Raw genomic sequence first — 6939 nt, 5'->3', positions numbered from 1 at the left:
CACGACATTCCTAAAAAAAGTTTTACACGATACATTTTCCTGACAACCAAAAGTACAGGAAAATAGTCCAATTCACGGACTCAGTAAACACAAATGTAAATTATGTATGTGTGCGTCCCTGGCTTCCATAAATAAAAACAAGAACATTGTGCCATCTGTTTTTGAAATGATTTATACTTTTACTTACATTTCAAACCAAATACTTTTACTGAAGTATTTTACTGGGTGACTTTCACCCATTTTCTATTAAAGTTATCTTTACCTTCACTAAAGTATGACAATTGAGTATATTTTTTCCACCACTGACCATATTCCTTCCCTGTCAGGGGTTCACTGTCCAGTTTCCTGTGCAGTGTCCCACTGCAACCTGACAGTTTCGGGATAAGTGTGATGACCATCGTCTTTAACCCCTGCCTAGACTATAGATCTCTTAGTCATCTCTTTTCACCATGCATGAGCTACTTTATTTCTGTCCTGCTAATGGTGAATTTGAGTAAGAATCGGTCAAATACACCTTGATCACCACATTTGCTGGTAATACTTTGTTTTATTATGCATAAGATACCATTACACTTTGGCACATCAACACCTTTGAGATTTCATAAAAACAGATGTACAAGATTTGCCAACTCTGGGCATGTTAGCTGCTGACAACATCTTGGGAAAAATACAATTCAATAAAAAAGGAACGAATTAATCAATTGCTTTTGTATCCACATTTTCTCTTCTGAAACTCACTGAACCAGGAGTGACACAACAAATGACAGATCACATGCGTTCATGAGTCAAACTGTTACAAGTGGCGATGAGGATTAGTACAATGAAGCTCAGACAAGACGTGATATCTACATGAAAAGTGCATTGTCACCACCTGGGCAGCCGGTTTGAACTGTATGCTGTCAATGTGCACAACTGATGTTTCGACATTCTAATCAAATCTTATTGGTCACATACACATGGTTAGCAGATGTTAATGCAAGTGTAGCGAAATGCTTGTGCTTCTAGTTCCGACAGTGCAGTAATATATAACAAATACAAAATAATGACCTAATACACACAAATCTAAAGGGATGGAATAAGATTATGTACGTATAAATATATGGATGAGCAATGACCACGCGGCACAGGCAAGATGCAATACATTGTATAAAATACAGTATATACATATGAGAAGAGTATGTAAGATATAAACATTATTAAAGTGGCATTATTAAAGTAACTAGTGATCCATTTATTAAAGTGGCCAATGATTTCAAGTCTGTATGTAGGCAGTAGCTGTGTTGGTTGTTTAACAGTCTGTGATGGCCTTGAGATAGCTGTTTTTCCCCAGTCGGTCCCAGCTGATGCACCTGTACTGACCTTGCCTTCTGGATGGTGGCGGGGTGAACAGGCAGTGGCTCGGGTGGTTGTTGTCCTTGATTATCTTTTTGGCCTTTCTGTGACATTGGGTGCTGTAGGTGTCCTGGAGGGCAGGTAGTTTGCCCCCAGTGATGCGTTGTACAGACCGCACGATCCTCTGGAGAGCCTTGCGGTTGTGGTAGGGTGTTAGAAGCAGTGTAAGTTTCCAGAATCTAAAACAGGGACACGACACACAAAAACAAACAGCTTCTATGGTACAATAACCAATGAACTAACAGATATTCAAATAAACTGAACATTTTGCCACTAGTCAGAAGAACAAATATTTATGTTGTTGTTGCTTGAATTCTTGCATTCAAAAGCATGGGATTTATTTGAGAAAGTTCGATAGAACCCTGGCTTGGGATGATAATTGACATTTGATGAACATTGTTGTGATTTTTATGACTGCCTATTATTCATATAGAATCTAGGATGTGATGGGCAATTCAGGTTCAACTCAAAATTCTGAGGACATCAATTTAGAAACGCTTGCTTTCTACATCCACCGAATAAAAGGACATTTACATTAAATACAGCGACAATGTATTTGTAACAATGCAAAAACATTGTGCTTTTCTCATCTCTCCTCATTCAATATACAGTAAATTCCACTTTTCTTTTTTTTTTGCTAGGGACGTCTGTCACGACGTCTCTAGCACGGAGATGCAGTGCCTTAGACCGCTGTGCCACAAGAGATGTCATACGCTAGAGTCGGTCCTAGGTGATACTGCATCCTTCCCCAGTTGCAGCTCTCTATAGTCCAACCCATACCTCCCTGACCAGCACAAAACAAAATAAAGTTATTAATCGCAATGACACTGTCCCTCGCCCCGGGTTCGTAATCAGACTGGAGGTCTATGTTGAACCCATCTGCCCACACCCTTTGACAGGGTGACAGCATCACAGTCCTACATCTCGTCCAGATGAAAGTCTTCCTCTAGGAAGTGCCCCACGGTCTTTGTGCGGGGCCTGACAAACGCAACGTACGTTCAAAGTATCACTTCTCCTTCACACTGTAAGGAAAGAGAGAGTGGAGACATCAAGTACATTTATGACAGAGAAATTAACCAGGTCTGCACCTCCCCACAGGTTTATTACCAGAAAGACAAGTCAAGATGTAAGGTACCTCTAAACAGTGAACATTTCAGACACCATGTGATGATGTCACAAAATTACGTCCATTGCCCTCACCTGCCCGGCATGTTTCCCAAGAGGCTCATTATACTTCACTCCCACCCAATGACCTGGCTTGAAATCTACTATACCTGCAAGACAGAAAGTAAGTTGTTGGAAGGAGTGCCTTAAGTATTCATACCGCTTGACTTATTCCACATGTTGTTTTGTTACAGCCCGAAAACATAGATTAAAAATATTCAACCATATACCCCATAATGGAAAAAGTGAAAACCTGTTTAGACATTTTTTCAAATTTATTTAAAATGAAATACAGAAATCTCTCAAGAACATACACAACCGTTCAGGTTTGGGGTCACTTAGAAATTCGGGTTTTTGAAAGAAAAGTACATTTTTTGTCCATTAAAATATATACAGTGCCTTGCGAAAGTATTTTTTTTGTGAAGAATCAACAACAAGTGGGACACAATCATGAAGTGGAACAACATTTATTGGATATTTCAAACTTTTTTAACAAATCAAAAACTGAAAAATTGGGCATGCAAAATTATTCAGCCCCTTTACTTTCAGTGCAGCAAACTCTCTCCAGAAGTTCAGTGAGGATCTCTGAATGATCCAATGTTGACCTAAATTACTAATGATGACAAATACAATCCACCTGTGTGTAATCAAGTCTCCGTATAAATGCACCTGCACTGTGATAGTCTCAGAGGTCCGTTAAAAGCGCAGAGAGCATCATGAAGAACAAGGAACACACCAGGCAGGTCCGAGATACTGTTGTGAAGAAGTTTAAAGCCGGATTTGGATACAAAAAGATTTCCCAAGCTTTAAACATCCCAAGGAGCACTGTGCAAGCGATAATATTGAAATGGAAGGAGTATCAGACCACTGCAAATCTACCAAGACCTGGCCGTCCCTCTAAACTTTCAGCTCATACAAGGAGAAGACTGATCAGAGATGCAGCCAAGAGGCCCATGATCACTCTGGATGAACTGCAGAGATCTACAGCTGAGGTGGGAGACTCTGTCCATAGGACAACAATCAGTCGTATATTGCACAAATCTGGCCTTTATGGAAGAGTGGCAAGAAGAAAGCCATTTCTTTAAAAAATCCATAAAAAGTATTGTTTAAAGTTTGCCACAAGCCACCTGGGAGACACACCAAACATGTGGAAGAAGGTGCTCTGGTCAGATGAAACCAAAATTGAACTTTTTGGCAACAATGCAAAACGTTATGTTTGGCGTAAAAGCAACACAGCTGAACACACCATCCCCACTGTCAAACATGGTGGTGGCAGCATCATGGTTTGGGCCTGCTTTTCTTCAGCAGGGACAGGGAAGATGGTTAAAATTGATGGGAAGATGGATGGAGCCAAATACAGGACCATTCTGGAAGAACCTGATGGAGTCTGCAAAAGACCTGAGACTGGGACGGAGATTTGTCTTCCAACAAGACAATGATCCAAAACATAAAGCAAAATCTACAATAGAACGGTTCAAAAATAAACATATCCAGGTGTTAGAATGGCCAAGTCAAAGTCCAGACCTGAATCCAATCGAGAATCTGTGGAAAGAACTGAAAACCGCTGTTCACAAATGCTCTCCATCCAACCTCACTGAGCTCGAGCTGTTTTGCAAGGAGGAATGGGAAAAAATGTCAGTCTCTCGATGTGCAAAACTGATAGACATACCCCAAGCGACTTACAGCTTTAATCGCAGCAAAAGGTGGCGCTACAAAGTATTAACTTTTCAGTTTTTGATTTGTTAAAAAAGTTTGAAATATCCAATAAATGTCGTTCCACTTCATGATTGTGTCCCACTTGTTGTTGATTCTTCACAAAAAAAATACAGTTTTATATCTTTATGTTTGAAGCCTGAAATGTGGCAAAAGGTCGCAAAGTTCAAGGGGGCCGAATACTTTCGCAAGGCACTGTATACATACATTTTTAAATCCGAAATACAGTGTAGGCATTGTTAATGTTGTAAATGACTATTGTAGTTGGAAAAGGCTGATTTTTTAAAATGGAAAATCTACAAAGGCGTACAGAGGCCCATTATCAGCAACTTTCACTCATGTGTTCCAATGGCACATTGTGTTAGCTAATCCAAGTTGATCATTTTAAAAGGCTAATTGATCATTAGAAAACCCTTTTGCAGTTATGTTAGCACAGCTGAAAACTGTTGTACTGATTAAAGAAGCAATAAAACTGGTCTTATTTAGACTAGTTGAGTATCTGGAGCATCAGCATTTGTGGGTTTGAGTACAGGCTCAAAATGGCCAGAAACAAAGACCTTTTTTCTGAAACTCAGTCTATTCTTGTTCTGAGAAATGAAGGCTATTCCATGTGAGAAATTGCCAAGAAACTGAAGATCTCGTACAACGCCGTGTACTACTCCCTTCACAAAACAGCGCAAACTGGCTCTTGCAGATAATGGGCCTCTGTACGCCTATGTAGATATTCCATCAATTATTATTATTATATATCAATTTCTTAAATCAGCTGTTTCAAACTACAATAGTAATTTACAACATTAACAATGTCTACACTGTATTTCTGATGAATTTGATGTTATTTTAATGGACAAAATGTTTTGCCTTTTCTTTCATAAACAAAGACATTTCTAAGTGACCCCAAACTTTTGAACGGTAGTGTAGGTGGTGAGTTGATGCCTATTTCAGCTACTTTGCATGCGTTGTTTGTTAGCAACTTTGTACTTTAAAGTTTTCATGAACAGATTACGGAACGTTCCACAAATTATACCCAACCATGCTGTGGTCAGCAATCATGTGAGTGTTGCAATCGCTTGTGGAGGGCGTAAGGGGTCAGCAGGGTTAGGCACAGGGGTCTCAGCCTGGCTTTAAACGTACTGTAATGAAACAGCAGGGATTAGGTCTCGAACCCTCGACCTTCGAGCATGAGGTCCGGCGTGCTATCGACTGTGCCGCAAAAGCATGCTCCACGGCAGAGTCGATTTCCGCGCTTATAAACCCAGGGTCGTTACACTACTCCCTCCTTTCAAGGAGCGAGTCCTCGCGCTAGCTTGCGACTCTACGTCTTACAGGAACACGCTCACCGGCCAAGCACATGCACTGTCGTGGATGCAAGTGTGATCACTTCTGACACCGGACCTCGGACCCTCGACCTTCTAGCCCGAGGTGTGGCATGCCATCGACTGTGCCGCAAAAGCATGCTCCACGGCAGAGTCGATGGATAATTTTTTTGTCACTCAAACAGACGTGGCAAACGTCTAGAATTGCAAAAGAAAAACAGCAAATTATTATTTGCACCATATGACAAAATGTGTAAAATAGCAGGAAATTAGCTTAAAACCTGCAGAATTCTTTCCACCAATAAGAGGGGTGTGAACAGTGTGCCATGAACCTCGCTTGTGCCCATAGAAATAGGTGTGGCGTGCGCGGGATGTTCCCCAATGTTGGAAAGGGAGCCCAGAGTGAAAAAGTTTGGGAACCCCTGGGTTAAGAGACCCTATCAACAGATTCAACAGTAGGTCCCAACTTACTCCAGTGTGAACAATACTAAACAGGGGACATACCCTGTGGGTGTCATGTGAGCAGTGTTTCAGAACACAGAAGTACATACATTAATTTTGCAGTCATCATGCACAGGGTAGGAACCTAGCAGGGCCTGGTTGTCTTCCAGCTTCTGCATGAATTTGTCGGTGGTGGTGAAGAAAAGTTGCAGTTCCATACTGGAGGCCGGGGTACCCACAAGCATCTCCAATTTACCCTGGAGGAAAACGTAGACTGTGAGAAACTGCATCACATGGCCACAGGCTGTGCTGCAATGACAGCAGGAAGAGGGGCAATACATTATTACGTTTCAGAGGCACGAAGACCAATTAGACATGACCAACATAATTTAGCTACCTTGAATTTAGCGATGGTGTTTCCCCTATTGTATCGTTTATTCCCCTCGAACGAAATGATGGTACAGGTCAAACGCACCGATACCGTGGGATTGGTGATCAGTCACGCCATTGTCCATTTTCAAGCTTTAGTTTCGCCGGCGTTTAATTTACTCAGGCAACAAAGACCACTTCACATCAAATACAACAGCTAGTTAGCATTGTTACCCGATTAAATAGCACACAACTAGTTAAAGTTTTGAAATAGCAACGTTAGTAGCACGCACTCAGCAAGTTACACAAACTTAGCTAACGTGAGTCCTTCCAGTTCCAGCTTGGTCCCTCACAAATATTTACATGTTCTTTTGCGCTTTTCTTGGCGATCTCTGTAAACAAATTTCTACTATCAGTTCACTGGGTGTTTTTTGATTAAATCAATTCAGGTACCATGTGCTGTATTATCTCAGTGAACCGGGTGGTTGTTTTGTTTCCCTCAACGACGTCACAGATCCTGCTACGCCCAGTTCTGGAAGTTTAT

General features: G+C 41.2%; 1 long non-coding RNA gene across 1 annotated transcript; it reads right to left on the bottom strand.

Moving 5' to 3' along the window:
- Nucleotides 1-527: 527 nt before the first annotated feature.
- On the bottom strand, nt 528-6939 carry LOC110507411 (uncharacterized). Its single transcript, XR_002471122.3, has 4 exons — nt 6424-6939; nt 6137-6283; nt 2593-2666; nt 528-2414 (listed from the first exon to the last, which is right to left on the bottom strand). It is a non-coding gene; the product is annotated as an uncharacterized LOC110507411 (long non-coding RNA).

The sequence above is a fragment of the Oncorhynchus mykiss genome, chromosome 27, assembly GCF_057628025.1.
Source record: "Oncorhynchus mykiss isolate SJ-2025 chromosome 27, ASM5762802v1, whole genome shotgun sequence".
NCBI classification, from domain to species: Eukaryota; Metazoa; Chordata; class Actinopteri; order Salmoniformes; family Salmonidae; genus Oncorhynchus; species Oncorhynchus mykiss.
The sequence above is the reverse complement of the archived record's forward strand: the minus strand, read 5'-3'. Positions and strand labels throughout refer to the sequence as shown.